The sequence below is a fragment of the Sceloporus occidentalis genome, unplaced genomic scaffold (genome assembly GCF_023333645.1).
Source record: "Sceloporus occidentalis isolate IW3139 unplaced genomic scaffold, rSceOcc1.0.p SCAF_242, whole genome shotgun sequence".
NCBI lineage: Eukaryota > Metazoa > Chordata > Lepidosauria > Squamata > Phrynosomatidae > Sceloporus > Sceloporus occidentalis.
Window position 1 is genome coordinate 910866 of NW_028317222.1, and position 14824 is coordinate 925689.

Genomic DNA, 14824 nt, shown 5'->3' on the forward strand with positions numbered 1-14824 from the left:
TTTTCTAAATTGCTCCTGTCCAGAATTCCTTGTTACGGATATGTTCTCGCAACACCTGTTCATTAGAGGCTGCGCGTGCTTAAGTGCACATTCACTCGGGAAGAAAGAGTCTGACACAGATGGAAAACAATGAGAGGTAACTAGCAGAAATATCTTCACTGTGCTTTCAAGCAAGCATTCCTACGTTTCATTTTGCTTGTGGGAACAAGCGAACTACTTGGCAACCTTTTTTCATGATCACGAAGCTCCTTTTTTCTTTCTCCTTTTTTCTTCTTTTTTTGACGTATTTTAGCATTCTATCTCTACATTGTTTAGTCATTTCCTACCAAATAATTTGCCTGCCATAGCTCCCTTTCTAGAAAACATGAAGTCTCACTCTTTTATGCACTCAAGAACCTACCTCAATCTTCTCACTAAAGCAACGGGTATCCAACTTTTAACATGTATGGGCCAGTGGCGCAATGGATAACGCGTCTGACTACGGATCAGAAGATTGTAGGTTCGACTCCTACCTGGCTCGTCTTGTCTGCTGTGATGGTATAGTGGTTAGTACTCTGCGTTGTGGCCGCAGCAACCCGAGTTCGAATCTGGGTCACAGCAGTCTAATTTTTCTAAATTGCTACAGTCCTTTCAAGCTCCTGTCCAGAATTCCTTGTTACGGATATGTTCTCGCAACACCTGTTCATTAGAGGCTGCGCGTGCTTAAGTGCACATTCACTTGGGAAGAAAGAGTCTGACACAGATGGAAAACAATGAGAGGTAACTAGCAGAAATATCTTCACTGTGCTTTCAATCAAGCATTCCTACGTTTCCTTTTGCTTGTGGGAACAAGCGAACTACTTGGCCACCTTTTTTCATGAAAACGAAGCTCCTTTTTTCTTTCTCCTTTTTTCTTCTTTTTTTTACGTATTTTAGCATTCTATATCTACTTTGTTTAGTCATTTCCTACCAAATAATTTGCCTGCCATAGCTCCCTTTCTAGAAAACATGGTCTCACTCTTTTATGCTCTCAAGAACCTACCTCAATCTTCTCACTAAAGCAACGGGTATCCAACTTTTAACATGTGTGGGCCAGTGGCGCAATGGATAACGCGTCTGACTACGGATCAGAAGATTGTAGGTTCGACTCCTACCTGGCTTGTCTTGTCTGCCGTGATCGTATAGTGGTTAGTACTCTGCGTTGTGGCCGCAGCAACCCCGGTTCGAATCCGGGTCACGGCACTCTAGTTTTTCTAAATTGTTCCTGTCCAGAATTCCTTGTTACGGATATGTTCTCGCAACACCTGTTCATTAGAGGCTGCGCGTGCTTAAGTGCACATTCACTTGGGAAGAAAGAGTCTGACACAGATAGAAAACAATGAGAGGTAACTAGCAGAAATATCTTAACTGTGCTTTCAAGCAAGCATTTCTACTTTTCCTTTTGCTTGTGGGAACAAGCCAACTACTTGGCCACCTTTTTTCATGATCACGAAGCTCCTTTTTTCTTTCTCCTTTTTTCTTCTCTTTTTGGCGTATTTTAGCATTCTATCTCTACATTGTTTAGTCATTTCCTACCAAATAATTTGCCTGCCATAGCTCCCTTTCTAGCAAACATGAAGTCTCACTCTTTTATGCTCTCAAGAACCTACCTCAATCTTCTCACTAAAGCAACGGGTATCCAACTTTTAACATGTGTGGGCCAGTGGCGCAATGGATAACGCGTCTGACTACGGATCAGAAGATTGTAGGTTCGACTTCTATCTGGCTCGTCTTGCCTGCCATGATCGTATAGTGGTTAGTACTCTGCGTTGTGGCCGCAGCAACACCGGTTCGAATCCGGGTCACGGCATTCTCGTTTTTCTAAATTGCTCCTGTCCAGAATTCCTTGTTACGGATATGTTCTCGCAACACCTGTTCATTAGAGGCTGCGCGTGCTTAAGTGCACATTCACTTGGGAAGAAAGAGTCTGACACAAATGGAAAACAATGAGAGGTAACTAGCAGAAATATCTTCACTGTGCTTTCAAGCAAGCATTTCTACCTTTCCTTTTGCTTGTGGGAACAAGCCAACTACTTGGCCACCTTTTTTCATGATCACGAAGCTCCGTTTTTCTTCTTTTTTTGGCGTATTTTAGCATTCTATCTCTACATTGTTTAGTCATTTCCTACCAAATAATTTGCCTGCCATAGCTCCCTTTCTAGAAAACATGAAGTCTCACTCTTTTATGCTCTCAAGAACCTACCTCAATCTTATCGCTAAAGCAACGGGTATCCAACTTTTAACATGTGTGGGCCAGTGGCGCCATGGATAACGCATCTGACTATGGATCAGAAGATTGTAGGTTCGACTCCTACCTGGTTCGTCTTGTCTGCCGTGATCGTATAGTGGTTAGTACTCTGTGTTGTGGTCACAGCAACCCCGGTTCGAATCCAGGTCACGGCAGTCTAATTTTTCTAAATTGCTACAGTCCTTTCAAGCTCCTGTGCAGAATTCCTTGTTACGGATATGTTCTCGCAACACCTGTTCATTAGAGGCTGCGCGTGCTTAAGTGCACATTCACTTGGGAAGAAAGAGTCTGAGACAGATGGAAAACAATGAGAGGTAACTAGCAGAAATATCTTCACTGTGCTTTCAAGCAAGCATTCCTACATTTCCTTTTGCTTGTGGGAACAAGCGAACTACTTGGCCACCTTTTTTCATGATCACGAAGCTCCTTTTTTCTTTCTCCTTTTTTCTTCTTTTTTTGACGTATTTTAGCATTCTATCTCTACATTGTTTAGTCATTTCCTACCAAATAATTTGCCTGCCATAGCTCCCTTTCTAGAAAACATGAAGTCTCACTCTTTTATGCTCTCAAGAACCTACCTCAATCTTCTCGCTAAAGCAACGGGTATCCAACTTTTAAAACGTCTGGGCCAGTGGTGCAATGGATAACGCGTCTGACTACGGATCAGAAGATTGTAGGTTCGACTCCTAGCTGGCTCGTCTTGCCTGCCGTGATCGTATAGTGGTTAGTACTCTGCGTTGTGGCCGCAGCAACCCCGGTTCGAATCCAGGTTACGGCACTCTAGTTTTTCTAAATTGCTCCTGTCCAGAATTCCTTGTTACGGATATGTTCTCGCAACACCTGTTCATTAGAGGCTGCGCGTGCTTAAGTGCACATTCACTCGGGAAGAAAGAGTCTGACACAGATGGAAAACAATGAGAGGTAACTAGCAGAAATATCTTCACTGTGCTTTCAAGCAAGCATTCCTACGTTTCATTTTGCTTGTGGGAACAAGCGAACTACTTGGCAACCTTTTTTCATGATCACGAAGCTCCTTTTTTCTTTCTCCTTTTTTCTTCTTTTTTTGACGTATTTTAGCATTCTATCTCTACATTGTTTAGTCATTTCCTACCAAATAATTTGCCTGCCATAGCTCCCTTTCTAGAAAACATGAAGTCTCACTCTTTTATGCACTCAAGAACCTACCTCAATCTTCTCACTAAAGCAACGGGTATCCAACTTTTAACATGTATGGGCCAGTGGCGCAATGGATAACGCGTCTGACTACGGATCAGAAGATTGTAGGTTCGACTCCTACCTGGCTTGTCTTGTCTGCCGTGATAGTATAGTGGTTAGTACTCTGCGTTGTGGCCGCAGCAACACCGGTTCGAATCCGGGTCACGGCACTCTAGTTTTTCTAAATTGCTCCTATCCAGAATTCCTTGTTACGGATGTGTTCTCGCAACACCTGTTCATTAGAGGCTGCGCGTGCTTAAGTGCACATTCACTTGGGAAGAAAGAGTCTGACACAGATGGAAAACAATGAGAGGTAACTAGCAGAAATATCTTCACTGTGCTTTCAAGCAAGCATTCCTACGTTTCCTTTTGCTTGTGGGAACAAGCCAACTACTTGGCCACCTTTTTTCATGATCACGAAGCTCCTTTTTTCTTCTTTTTTTGGCGTATTTTAGCATTCTATCTCTACATTGTTTAGTCATTTCCTACCAAATAATTTGCCTGCCATAACTCCCTTTCTAGAAAACATGAAGTCTCACTCTTTTATGCACTCAAGAACCTACCTCAATCTTCTCACTAAAGCAACATGTATCCAACTTTTAACATGTGTGGGCCAGTGGCGCAATGGATAACGTGTCTGACTACGGATCAGAAGATTGTAGGTTCAACTCCTACCTGGCTCGTCTTGTCTGCTGTGATGGTATAGTGGTTAGTACTCTGCGTTGTGGCCGCAGCAACCCGAGTTCGAATCTGGGTCACAGCAGTCTAATTTTTCTAAATTGCTACAGTCCTTTCAAGCTCCTGTCCAGAATTCCTTGTTACGGATATGTTCTCGCAACACCTGTTCATTAGAGGCTGCGCGTGCTTAAGTGCACATTCACTTGGGAAGAAAGAGTCTGACACAGATGGAAAACAATGAGAGGTAACTAGCAGAAATATCTTCACTGTGCTTTCAATCAAGCATTCCTACGTTTCCTTTTGCTTGTGGGAACAAGCGAACTACTTGGCCACCTTTTTTCATGAAAACGAAGCTCCTTTTTTCTCTCCTTTTTTCTTCTTTTTTTGACGTATTTTAGCATTCTATATCTACTTTGTTTAGTCATTTCCTACCAAATAATTTGCCTGCCATAGCTCCCTTTCTAGAAAACATGGTCTCACTCTTTTATGCTCTCAAGAACCTACCTCAATCTTCTCACTAAAGCAACGGGTATCCAACTTTTAACATGTGTGGGCCAGTGGCGCAATGGATAACGCGTCTGACTACGGATCAGAAGATTGTAGGTTCAACTCCTACCTGGCTCATTTTGTTTGCTGTGATCGTATAGTGGTTAGTACTCTGCGTTGTGGCCGCAGCAACCCCGCTTCAAATCTGGGTCACGGCACTCTGGTTTTTCTAAATTGCTACAGTCCTTTCAAGCTCCTGTCCAGAATTCCTTGTTACGGATATGTTCTCGCAACACCTGTTCATTAGAGGCTGCGCGTGCTTAAGTGCACATTCACTTGGGAAGAAAGAGTCTGACACAGATGGAAAACAATGAGAGGTAACTAGCAGAAATATCTTCACTGTGCTTTCAAGCAAGCATTCCTACGTTTCCTTTTGCTTGTGGGAACAAGCGAACTACTTGGCCACCTTTTTTCATGATCACGAAGCTCCTTTTTTCTTTCTCCTTTTTTCTTCTTTTTTTGACGTATTTTAGCATTCTATCTCTACATTGTTTAGTCATTTCCTACCAAATAATTTGCCTGCCATAGCTCCCTTTCTAAAAAACATGAAGTCTCACTCTTTTATGCTCTCAAGAACCTACCTCAATCTTCTCACTAAAGCAACGGGTATCCAACTTTTAACATGTGTGGGCCAGTGGCGCAATGGATAACGCGTCTGACTACGGATCAGAAGATTGTAGGTTCGACTCCTACCTGGCTCGTCTTGTCTGCCGTGATCGTATAGTGGTTAGTACTCTGCGTTGTGGCCGCAGCAACCCTGGTTCGAATCCGGGTCACGGCACTCTAGTTTTTCTAAATTGCTCCTGTCCAGAATTCCTTGTTACGGATATGTTCTCGCAACACCTGTTCATTAGAGGCTGCGCGTGCTTAAGTGCACATTCACTTGGGAAGAAAGAGTCTGACACAGATAGAAAACAATGAGAGGTAACTAGCAGAAATATCTTAACTGTGCTTTCAAGCAAGCATTTCTACTTTTCCTTTTGCTTGTGGGAACAAGCCAACTACTTGGCCACCTTTTTTCATGATCACGAAGCTCCTTTTTTCTTCTTTTTTTGGCGTATTTTAGCATTCTATCTCTACATTGTTTAGTCATTTCCTACCAAATAATTTGCCTGCCATAACTCCCTTTCTAGAAAACATGAAGTCTCACTCTTTTATGCACTCAAGAACCTACCTCAATCTTCTCACTAAAGCAACATGTATCCAACTTTTAACATGTGTGGGCCAGTGGCGCAATGGATAACGTGTCTGACTACGGATCAGAAGATTGTAGGTTCAACTCCTACCTGGCTCGTCTTGTCTGCTGTGATCGTATAGTGGTTAGTACTCTGCGTTGTGGCCGCAGCAACCCGAGTTCGAATCTGGGTCACAGCAGTCTAATTTTTCTAAATTGCTACAGTCCTTTCAAGCTCCTGTCCAGAATTCCTTGTTACGGATATGTTCTCGCAACACCTGTTCATTAGAGGCTGCGCGTGCTTAAGTGCACATTCACTTGGGAAGAAAGAGTCTGACACAGATGGAAAACAATGAGAGGTAACTAGCAGAAATATCTTCACTGTGCTTTCAATCAAGCATTCCTACGTTTCCTTTTGCTTGTGGGAACAAGCGAACTACTTGGCCACCTTTTTTCATGAAAACGAAGCTCCTTTTTTCTTTCTCCTTTTTTCTTCTTTTTTTGACGTATTTTAGCATTCTATATCTACTTTGTTTAGTCATTTCCTACCAAATAATTTGCCTGCCATAGCTCCCTTTCTAGAAAACATGGTCTCACTCTTTTATGCTCTCAAGAACCTACCTCAATCTTCTCGCTAAAGCAACGGGTATCCAACTTTTAACATGTGTGGGCCAGTGGCGCAATGGATAACGCGTCTGACTACGGATCAGAAGATTGTAGGTTCAACTCCTACCTGGCTCATTTTGTTTGCTGTGATCGTATAGTGGTTAGTACTCTGCGTTGTGGCCGCAGCAACCCCGCTTCAAATCTGGGTCACGGCACTCTGGTTTTTCTAAATTGCTACAGTCCTTTCAAGCTCCTGTCCAGAATTCCTTGTTACGGATATGTTCTCGCAACACCTGTTCATTAGAGGCTGCGCGTGCTTAAGTGCACATTCACTTGGGAAGAAAGAGTCTGACACAGATGGAAAACAATGAGAGGTAACTAGCAGAAATATCTTCACTGTGCTTTCAAGCAAGCATTCCTACGTTTCCTTTTGCTTGTGGGAACAAGCGAACTACTTGGCCACCTTTTTTCATGATCACGAAGCTCCTTTTTTCTTTCTCCTTTTTTCTTCTTTTTTTGACGTATTTTAGCATTCTATCTCTACATTGTTTAGTCATTTCCTACCAAATAATTTGCCTGCCATAGCTCCCTTTCTAAAAAACATGAAGTCTCACTCTTTTATGCTCTCAAGAACCTACCTCAATCTTCTCACTAAAGCAACGGGTATCCAACTTTTAACATGTGTGGGCCAGTGGCGCAATGGATAACGCGTCTGACTACGGATCAGAAGATTGTAGGTTCGACTCCTACCTGGCTCGTCTTGTCTGCCGTGATCGTATAGTGGTTAGTACTCTGCGTTGTGGCCGCAGCAACCCCGGTTCGAATCCGGGTCACGGCACTCTAGTTTTTCTAAATTGCTCCTGTCCAGAATTCCTTGTTACGGATATGTTCTCGCAACACCTGTTCATTAGAGGCTGCGCGTGCTTAAGTGCACATTCACTTGGGAAGAAAGAGTCTGACACAGATAGAAAACAATGAGAGGTAACTAGCAGAAATATCTTAACTGTGCTTTCAAGCAAGCATTTCTACTTTTCCTTTTGCTTGTGGGAACAAGCCAACTACTTGGCCACCTTTTTTCATGATCACGAAGCTCCTTTTTTCTTTCTCCTTTTTTCTTCTCTTTTTGGCGTATTTTAGCATTCTATCTCTACATTGTTTAGTCATTTCCTACCAAATAATTTGCCTGCCATAGCTCCCTTTCTAGCAAACATGAAGTCTCACTCTTTTATGCTCTCAAGAACCTACCTCAATCTTCTCACTAAAGCAACGGGTATCCAACTTTTAACATGTGTGGGCCAGTGGCGCAATGGATAACGCGTCTGACTACGGATCAGAAGATTGTAGGTTCGACTTCTATCTGGCTCGTCTTGCCTGCCATGATCGTATAGTGGTTAGTACTCTGCGTTGTGGCCGCAGCAACACCGGTTCGAATCCGGGTCACGGCATTCTCGTTTTTCTAAATTGCTCCTGTCCAGAATTCCTTGTTACGGATATGTTCTCGCAACACCTGTTCATTAGAGGCTGCGCGTGCTTAAGTGCACATTCACTTGGGAAGAAAGAGTCTGACACAAATGGAAAACAATGAGAGGTAACTAGCAGAAATATCTTCACTGTGCTTTCAAGCAAGCATTTCTACCTTTCCTTTTGCTTGTGGGAACAAGCCAACTACTTGGCCACCTTTTTTCATGATCACGAAGCTCCTTTTTTCTTTCTCCTTTTTTCTTCTTTTTTTGACGTATTTTAGCATTCTATCTCTACATTGTTTAGTCATTTCCTACCAAATAATTTGCCTGCCATAGCTCCCTTTCTAGAAAACATGAAGTCTCACTCTTTTATGCTCTCAAGAACCTACCTCAATCTTCTCGCTAAAGCAACGGGTATCCAACTTTTAACATGTATGGGCCAGTGGCGCAATGGATAACGCGTCTGACTACGGATCAGAAGATTGTAGGTTCGACTCCTACCTGGCTTGTCTTGTCTGCCGTGATAGTATAGTGGTTAGTACTCTGCGTTGTGGCCGCAGCAACCCCGGTTCGAATCCGGGTCACGGCACTCTAGTTTTTCTAAATTGCTCCTGTCCAGAATTCCTTGTTACGGATGTGTTCTCGCAACACCTGTTCATTAGAGGCTGCGCGTGCTTAAGTGCACATTCACTTGGGAAGAAAGAGTCTGACACAGATGGAAAACAATGAGAGGTAACTAGCAGAAATATCTTCACTGTGCTTTCAAGCAAGCATTCCTACGTTTCATTTTGCTTGTGGGAACAAGCGAACTACTTGGCAACCTTTTTTCATGTTCACGAAGCTCCTTTTTTCTTTCTCCTTTTTTCTTCTTTTTTTGACGTATTTTAGCATTCTATCTCTACATTGTTTAGTCATTTCCTACCAAATAATTTGCCTGCCATAGCTCCCTTTCTAGAAAACATGAAGTCTCACTCTTTTATGCACTCAAGAACCTACCTCAATCTTCTCACTAAAGCAACGGGTATCCAACTTTTAACATGTATGGGCCAGTGGCGCAATGGATAACGCGTCTGACTACGGATCAGAAGATTGTAGGTTCGACTCCTACCTGGCTTGTCTTGTCTGCCGTGATAGTATAGTGGTTAGTACTCTGCGTTGTGGCCGCAGCAACCCCGGTTCGAATCCGGGTCACGGCACTCTAGTTTTTCTAAATTGCTCCTGTCCAGAATTCCTTGTTACGGATGTGTTCTCGCAACACCTGTTCATTAGAGGCTGCGCGTGCTTAAGTGCACATTCACTTGGGAAGAAAGAGTCTGACACAGATGGAAAACAATGAGAGGTAACTAGCAGAAATATCTTCACTGTGCTTTCAAGCAAGCATTCCTACGTTTCCTTTTGCTTGTGGGAACAAGCCAACTACTTGGCCACCTTTTTTCATGATCACGAAGCTCCTTTTTTCTTCTTTTTTTGGCGTATTTTAGCATTCTATCTCTACATTGTTTAGTCATTTCCTACCAAATAATTTGCCTGCCATAACTCCCTTTCTAGAAAACATGAAGTCTCACTCTTTTATGCACTCAAGAACCTACCTCAATCTTCTCACTAAAGCAACATGTATCCAACTTTTAACATGTGTGGGCCAGTGGCGCAATGGATAACGTGTCTGACTACGGATCAGAAGATTGTAGGTTCAACTCCTACCTGGCTCGTCTTGTCTGCTGTGATGGTATAGTGGTTAGTACTCTGCGTTGTGGCCGCAGCAACCCGAGTTCGAATCTGGGTCACAGCAGTCTAATTTTTCTAAATTGCTACAGTCCTTTCAAGCTCCTGTCCAGAATTCCTTGTTACGGATATGTTCTCGCAACACCTGTTCATTAGAGGCTGCGCGTGCTTAAGTGCACATTCACTTGGGAAGAAAGAGTCTGACACAGATGGAAAACAATGAGAGGTAACTAGCAGAAATATCTTCACTGTGCTTTCAATCAAGCATTCCTACGTTTCCTTTTGCTTGTGGGAACAAGCGAACTACTTGGCCACCTTTTTTCATGAAAACGAAGCTCCTTTTTTCTTTCTCCTTTTTTCTTCTTTTTTTTACGTATTTTAGCATTCTATATCTACTTTGTTTAGTCATTTCCTACCAAATAATTTGCCTGCCATAGCTCCCTTTCTAGAAAACATGGTCTCACTCTTTTATGCTCTCAAGAACCTACCTCAATCTTCTCACTAAAGCAACGGGTATCCAACTTTTAACATGTGTGGGCCAGTGGCGCAATGGATAACGCGTCTGACTACGGATCAGAAGATTGTAGGTTCGACTCCTACCTGGCTTGTCTTGTCTGCCGTGATCGTATAGTGGTTAGTACTCTGCGTTGTGGCCGCAGCAACCCCGGTTCGAATCCGGGTCACGGCACTCTAGTTTTTCTAAATTGCTCCTGTCCAGAATTCCTTGTTACGGATATGTTCTCGCAACACCTGTTCATTAGAGGCTGCGCGTGCTTAAGTGCACATTCACTTGGGAAGAAAGAGTCTGACACAGATAGAAAACAATGAGAGGTAACTAGCAGAAATATCTTAACTGTGCTTTCAAGCAAGCATTTCTACTTTTCCTTTTGCTTGTGGGAACAAGCCAACTACTTGGCCACCTTTTTTCATGATCACGAAGCTCCTTTTTTCTTTCTCCTTTTTTCTTCTCTTTTTGGCGTATTTTAGCATTCTATCTCTACATTGTTTAGTCATTTCCTACCAAATAATTTGCCTGCCATAGCTCCCTTTCTAGCAAACATGAAGTCTCACTCTTTTATGCTCTCAAGAACCTACCTCAATCTTCTCACTAAAGCAACGGGTATCCAACTTTTAACATGTGTGGGCCAGTGGCGCAATGGATAACGCGTCTGACTATGGATCAGAAGATTGTAGGTTCGACTCCTACCTGGTTCGTCTTGTCTGCCGTGATCGTATAGTGGTTAGTACTCTGTGTTGTGGTCACAGCAACCCCGGTTCGAATCCAGGTCACGGCAGTCTAATTTTTCTAAATTGCTACAGTCCTTTCAAGCTCCTGTGCAGAATTCCTTGTTACGGATATGTTCTCGCAACACCTGTTCATTAGAGGCTGCGCGTGCTTAAGTGCACATTCACTTGGGAAGAAAGAGTCTGAGACAGATGGAAAACAATGAGAGGTAACTAGCAGAAATATCTTCACTGTGCTTTCAAGCAAGCATTCCTACGTTTCCTTTTGCTTGTGGGAACAAGCGAACTACTTGGCCACCTTTTTTCATGATCACGAAGCTCCTTTTTTCTTTCTCCTTTTTTCTTCTTTTTTTGACGTATTTTAGCATTCTATCTCTACATTGTTTAGTCATTTCCTACCAAATAATTTGCCTGCCATAGCTCCCTTTCTAGAAAACATGAAGTCTCACTCTTTTATGCACTCAAGAACCTACCTCAATCTTCTCACTAAAGCAACGGGTATCCAACTTTTAACATGTATGGGCCAGTGGCGCAATGGATAACGCGTCTGACTACGGATCAGAAGATTGTAGGTTCGACTCCTACCTGGCTTGTCTTGTCTGCCGTGATAGTATAGTGGTTAGTACTCTGCGTTGTGGCCGCAGCAACCCCGGTTCGAATCCGGGTCACGGCACTCTAGTTTTTCTAAATTGCTCCTGTCCAGAATTCCTTGTTACGGATGTGTTCTCGCAACACCTGTTCATTAGAGGCTGCGCGTGCTTAAGTGCACATTCACTTGGGAAGAAAGAGTCTGACACAGATGGAAAACAATGAGAGGTAACTAGCAGAAATATCTTCACTGTGCTTTCAAGCAAGCATTCCTACGTTTCCTTTTGCTTGTGGGAACAAGCCAACTACTTGGCCACCTTTTTTCATGATCACGAAGCTCCTTTTTTCTTCTTTTTTTGGCGTATTTTAGCATTCTATCTCTACATTGTTTAGTCATTTCCTACCAAATAATTTGCCTGCCATAACTCCCTTTCTAGAAAACATGAAGTCTCAGTCTTTTATGCACTCAAGAACCTACCTCAATCTTCTCACTAAAGCAACATGTATCCAACTTTTAACATGTGTGGGCCAGTGGCGCAATGGATAACGTGTCTGACTACGGATCAGAAGATTGTAGGTTCAACTCCTACCTGGCTCGTCTTGTCTGCTGTGATCGTATAGTGGTTAGTACTCTGCGTTGTGGCCGCAGCAACCCGAGTTCGAATCTGGGTCACAGCAGTCTAATTTTTCTAAATTGCTACAGTCCTTTCAAGCTCCTGTCCAGAATTCCTTGTTACGGATATGTTCTCGCAACACCTGTTCATTAGAGGCTGCGCGTGCTTAAGTGCACATTCACTTGGGAAGAAAGAGTCTGACACAGATGGAAAACAATGAGAGGTAACTAGCAGAAATATCTTCACTGTGCTTTCAAGCAAGCATTCCTACGTTTCCTTTTGCTTGTGGGAACAAGCGAACTACTTGGCCACCTTTTTTCATGATCACGAAGCTCCTTTTTTCTTTCTCCTTTTTTCTTCTTTTTTTGACGTATTTTAGCATTCTATCTCTACATTGTTTAGTCATTTCCTACCAAATAATTTGCCTGCCATAGCTCCCTTTCTAAAAAACATGAAGTCTCACTCTTTTATGCTCTCAAGAACCTACCTCAATCTTCTCACTAAAGCAACGGGTATCCAACTTTTAACATGTGTGGGCCAGTGGCGCAATGGATAACGCGTCTGACTACGGATCAGAAGATTGTAGGTTCGACTCCTACCTGGCTCGTCTTGTCTGCCGTGATCGTATAGTGGTTAGTACTCTGCGTTGTGGCCGCAGCAACCCCGGTTCGAATCCGGGTCACGGCACTCTAGTTTTTCTAAATTGCTCCTGTCCAGAATTCCTTGTTACGGATATGTTCTCGCAACACCTGTTCATTAGAGGCTGCGCGTGCTTAAGTGCACATTCACTTGGGAAGAAAGAGTCTGACACAGATAGAAAACAATGAGAGGTAACTAGCAGAAATATCTTAACTGTGCTTTCAAGCAAGCATTTCTACTTTTCCTTTTGCTTGTGGGAACAAGCCAACTACTTGGCCACCTTTTTTCATGATCACGAAGCTCCTTTTTTCTTTCTCCTTTTTTCTTCTCTTTTTGGCGTATTTTAGCATTCTATCTCTACATTGTTTAGTCATTTCCTACCAAATAATTTGCCTGCCATAGCTCCCTTTCTAGCAAACATGAAGTCTCACTCTTTTATGCTCTCAAGAACCTACCTCAATCTTCTCACTAAAGCAACGGGTATCCAACTTTTAACATGTGTGGGCCAGTGGCGCAATGGATAACGCGTCTGACTACGGATCAGAAGATTGTAGGTTCGACTTCTATCTGGCTCGTCTTGCCTGCCATGATCGTATAGTGGTTAGTACTCTGCGTTGTGGCCGCAGCAACACCGGTTCGAATCCGGGTCACGGCATTCTCGTTTTTCTAAATTGCTCCTGTCCAGAATTCCTTGTTACGGATATGTTCTCGCAACACCTGTTCATTAGAGGCTGCGCGTGCTTAAGTGCACATTCACTTGGGAAGAAAGAGTCTGACACAAATGGAAAACAATGAGAGGTAACTAGCAGAAATATCTTCACTGTGCTTTCAAGCAAGCATTTCTACCTTTCCTTTTGCTTGTGGGAACAAGCCAACTACTTGGCCACCTTTTTTCATGATCACGAAGCTCCTTTTTTCTTTCTCCTTTTTTCTTCTTTTTTTGACGTATTTTAGCATTCTATCTCTACATTGTTTAGTCATTTCCTACCAAATAATTTGCCTGCCATAGCTCCCTTTCTAGAAAACATGAAGTCTCACTCTTTTATGCTCTCAAGAACCTACCTCAATCTTCTCGCTAAAGCAACGGGTATCCAACTTTTAACATGTATGGGCCAGTGGCGCAATGGATAACGCGTCTGACTACGGATCAGAAGATTGTAGGTTCGACTCCTACCTGGCTTGTCTTGTCTGCCGTGATAGTATAGTGGTTAGTACTCTGCGTTGTGGCCGCAGCAACCCCGGTTCGAATCCGGGTCACGGCACTCTAGTTTTTCTAAATTGCTCCTGTCCAGAATTCCTTGTTACGGATGTGTTCTCGCAACACCTGTTCATTAGAGGCTGCGCGTGCTTAAGTGCACATTCACTTGGGAAGAAAGAGTCTGACACAGATGGAAAACAATGAGAGGTAACTAGCAGAAATATCTTCACTGTGCTTTCAAGCAAGCATTCCTACGTTTCCTTTTGCTTGTGGGAACAAGCGAACTACTTGGCCACCTTTTTTCATGATCACGAAGCTCCTTTTTTCTTCTTTTTTTGACGTATTTTAGCATTCTATCTCTACATTGTTTAGTCATTTCCTACCAAATAATTTGCCTGCCATAACTCCCTTTCTAGCAAACATGAAGTCTCACTCTTTTATGCTCTCAAGAACCTACCTCAATCTTCTCACTAAAGCAACGGGTATCCAGCTTTTAACATGTGTGGGCCAGTGGCGCAATGGATAACGCGTCTGACTACGGATCAGAAGATTGTGGGTTCAAGTCCTACCTGGCTCGTCTTGCCTGCCGTGATCGTATAGTGGTTAGTACTCTGTGCTGCAGCAGCAACCCAGGTTCGAATCCGGGTCACGGCTCTCTAGTTTTTCTAAATTGCTCCTGTCCAGAATTCCTTGTTACGGATATGTTCTCGCAACACCTGTTCATAAGAGGCTGCGCGTGCTTAAGTGCACATTCACTTCGGAAGAAAGAGTCTGACACAGATGGAAAACAATGAGAGGTAACTAGCAGAAATATTTTCACTGTGCTTTCAAGCAAGCATTCCTACGTTTCCTTTTGCTTGTGGGAACAAG

The 14824-nt window shown here is 43.1% G+C and overlaps 33 non-coding genes across 33 annotated transcripts; all 33 read left to right on the top strand.

Moving 5' to 3' along the window:
• Positions 1 to 447: 447 nt before the first annotated feature.
• TRNAR-ACG (transfer RNA arginine (anticodon ACG)) lies at positions 448 to 520 on the top strand. Its single transcript has one exon. It is a non-coding gene; the product is annotated as a tRNA-Arg (tRNA).
• Positions 521 to 1068: 548 nt separating this feature from the next.
• TRNAR-ACG (transfer RNA arginine (anticodon ACG)) lies at positions 1069 to 1141 on the top strand. The gene has a single exon. It is a non-coding gene; the product is annotated as a tRNA-Arg (tRNA).
• An 8-nt stretch (positions 1142 to 1149) lies between these two features.
• Positions 1150 to 1221, top strand: TRNAH-GUG (transfer RNA histidin (anticodon GUG)). Its single transcript has one exon. It is a non-coding gene; the product is annotated as a tRNA-His (tRNA).
• A 454-nt stretch (positions 1222 to 1675) lies between these two features.
• On the top strand, positions 1676 to 1748 carry TRNAR-ACG (transfer RNA arginine (anticodon ACG)). Its single transcript has one exon. It is a non-coding gene; the product is annotated as a tRNA-Arg (tRNA).
• A 520-nt stretch (positions 1749 to 2268) lies between these two features.
• TRNAH-AUG (transfer RNA histidin (anticodon AUG)) lies at positions 2269 to 2341 on the top strand. Its single transcript has one exon. It is a non-coding gene; the product is annotated as a tRNA-His (tRNA).
• Positions 2342 to 3498: 1157 nt separating this feature from the next.
• TRNAR-ACG (transfer RNA arginine (anticodon ACG)) lies at positions 3499 to 3571 on the top strand. Its single transcript has one exon. It is a non-coding gene; the product is annotated as a tRNA-Arg (tRNA).
• An 8-nt stretch (positions 3572 to 3579) lies between these two features.
• TRNAH-GUG (transfer RNA histidin (anticodon GUG)) lies at positions 3580 to 3651 on the top strand. Its single transcript has one exon. It is a non-coding gene; the product is annotated as a tRNA-His (tRNA).
• Positions 3652 to 4091: 440 nt separating this feature from the next.
• On the top strand, positions 4092 to 4164 carry TRNAR-ACG (transfer RNA arginine (anticodon ACG)). The gene has a single exon. It is a non-coding gene; the product is annotated as a tRNA-Arg (tRNA).
• A 546-nt stretch (positions 4165 to 4710) lies between these two features.
• On the top strand, positions 4711 to 4783 carry TRNAR-ACG (transfer RNA arginine (anticodon ACG)). The gene has a single exon. It is a non-coding gene; the product is annotated as a tRNA-Arg (tRNA).
• A 550-nt stretch (positions 4784 to 5333) lies between these two features.
• TRNAR-ACG (transfer RNA arginine (anticodon ACG)) lies at positions 5334 to 5406 on the top strand. The gene has a single exon. It is a non-coding gene; the product is annotated as a tRNA-Arg (tRNA).
• An 8-nt stretch (positions 5407 to 5414) lies between these two features.
• On the top strand, positions 5415 to 5486 carry TRNAH-GUG (transfer RNA histidin (anticodon GUG)). Its single transcript has one exon. It is a non-coding gene; the product is annotated as a tRNA-His (tRNA).
• Positions 5487 to 5926: 440 nt separating this feature from the next.
• On the top strand, positions 5927 to 5999 carry TRNAR-ACG (transfer RNA arginine (anticodon ACG)). Its single transcript has one exon. It is a non-coding gene; the product is annotated as a tRNA-Arg (tRNA).
• Positions 6000 to 6547: 548 nt separating this feature from the next.
• On the top strand, positions 6548 to 6620 carry TRNAR-ACG (transfer RNA arginine (anticodon ACG)). Its single transcript has one exon. It is a non-coding gene; the product is annotated as a tRNA-Arg (tRNA).
• A 550-nt stretch (positions 6621 to 7170) lies between these two features.
• TRNAR-ACG (transfer RNA arginine (anticodon ACG)) lies at positions 7171 to 7243 on the top strand. Its single transcript has one exon. It is a non-coding gene; the product is annotated as a tRNA-Arg (tRNA).
• An 8-nt stretch (positions 7244 to 7251) lies between these two features.
• On the top strand, positions 7252 to 7323 carry TRNAH-GUG (transfer RNA histidin (anticodon GUG)). The gene has a single exon. It is a non-coding gene; the product is annotated as a tRNA-His (tRNA).
• A 454-nt stretch (positions 7324 to 7777) lies between these two features.
• Positions 7778 to 7850, top strand: TRNAR-ACG (transfer RNA arginine (anticodon ACG)). The gene has a single exon. It is a non-coding gene; the product is annotated as a tRNA-Arg (tRNA).
• A 534-nt stretch (positions 7851 to 8384) lies between these two features.
• Positions 8385 to 8457, top strand: TRNAR-ACG (transfer RNA arginine (anticodon ACG)). Its single transcript has one exon. It is a non-coding gene; the product is annotated as a tRNA-Arg (tRNA).
• Positions 8458 to 8465: 8 nt separating this feature from the next.
• Positions 8466 to 8537, top strand: TRNAH-GUG (transfer RNA histidin (anticodon GUG)). The gene has a single exon. It is a non-coding gene; the product is annotated as a tRNA-His (tRNA).
• Positions 8538 to 8991: 454 nt separating this feature from the next.
• Positions 8992 to 9064, top strand: TRNAR-ACG (transfer RNA arginine (anticodon ACG)). The gene has a single exon. It is a non-coding gene; the product is annotated as a tRNA-Arg (tRNA).
• Positions 9065 to 9072: 8 nt separating this feature from the next.
• TRNAH-GUG (transfer RNA histidin (anticodon GUG)) lies at positions 9073 to 9144 on the top strand. Its single transcript has one exon. It is a non-coding gene; the product is annotated as a tRNA-His (tRNA).
• A 440-nt stretch (positions 9145 to 9584) lies between these two features.
• Positions 9585 to 9657, top strand: TRNAR-ACG (transfer RNA arginine (anticodon ACG)). The gene has a single exon. It is a non-coding gene; the product is annotated as a tRNA-Arg (tRNA).
• Positions 9658 to 10205: 548 nt separating this feature from the next.
• TRNAR-ACG (transfer RNA arginine (anticodon ACG)) lies at positions 10206 to 10278 on the top strand. Its single transcript has one exon. It is a non-coding gene; the product is annotated as a tRNA-Arg (tRNA).
• An 8-nt stretch (positions 10279 to 10286) lies between these two features.
• TRNAH-GUG (transfer RNA histidin (anticodon GUG)) lies at positions 10287 to 10358 on the top strand. Its single transcript has one exon. It is a non-coding gene; the product is annotated as a tRNA-His (tRNA).
• A 454-nt stretch (positions 10359 to 10812) lies between these two features.
• Positions 10813 to 10885, top strand: TRNAH-AUG (transfer RNA histidin (anticodon AUG)). Its single transcript has one exon. It is a non-coding gene; the product is annotated as a tRNA-His (tRNA).
• A 550-nt stretch (positions 10886 to 11435) lies between these two features.
• On the top strand, positions 11436 to 11508 carry TRNAR-ACG (transfer RNA arginine (anticodon ACG)). The gene has a single exon. It is a non-coding gene; the product is annotated as a tRNA-Arg (tRNA).
• An 8-nt stretch (positions 11509 to 11516) lies between these two features.
• Positions 11517 to 11588, top strand: TRNAH-GUG (transfer RNA histidin (anticodon GUG)). Its single transcript has one exon. It is a non-coding gene; the product is annotated as a tRNA-His (tRNA).
• A 440-nt stretch (positions 11589 to 12028) lies between these two features.
• Positions 12029 to 12101, top strand: TRNAR-ACG (transfer RNA arginine (anticodon ACG)). The gene has a single exon. It is a non-coding gene; the product is annotated as a tRNA-Arg (tRNA).
• Positions 12102 to 12651: 550 nt separating this feature from the next.
• Positions 12652 to 12724, top strand: TRNAR-ACG (transfer RNA arginine (anticodon ACG)). Its single transcript has one exon. It is a non-coding gene; the product is annotated as a tRNA-Arg (tRNA).
• Positions 12725 to 12732: 8 nt separating this feature from the next.
• On the top strand, positions 12733 to 12804 carry TRNAH-GUG (transfer RNA histidin (anticodon GUG)). The gene has a single exon. It is a non-coding gene; the product is annotated as a tRNA-His (tRNA).
• A 454-nt stretch (positions 12805 to 13258) lies between these two features.
• On the top strand, positions 13259 to 13331 carry TRNAR-ACG (transfer RNA arginine (anticodon ACG)). The gene has a single exon. It is a non-coding gene; the product is annotated as a tRNA-Arg (tRNA).
• Positions 13332 to 13865: 534 nt separating this feature from the next.
• TRNAR-ACG (transfer RNA arginine (anticodon ACG)) lies at positions 13866 to 13938 on the top strand. Its single transcript has one exon. It is a non-coding gene; the product is annotated as a tRNA-Arg (tRNA).
• An 8-nt stretch (positions 13939 to 13946) lies between these two features.
• On the top strand, positions 13947 to 14018 carry TRNAH-GUG (transfer RNA histidin (anticodon GUG)). Its single transcript has one exon. It is a non-coding gene; the product is annotated as a tRNA-His (tRNA).
• Positions 14019 to 14458: 440 nt separating this feature from the next.
• Positions 14459 to 14531, top strand: TRNAR-ACG (transfer RNA arginine (anticodon ACG)). Its single transcript has one exon. It is a non-coding gene; the product is annotated as a tRNA-Arg (tRNA).
• The last annotated feature ends 293 nt before the right edge of the window (positions 14532 to 14824 follow it).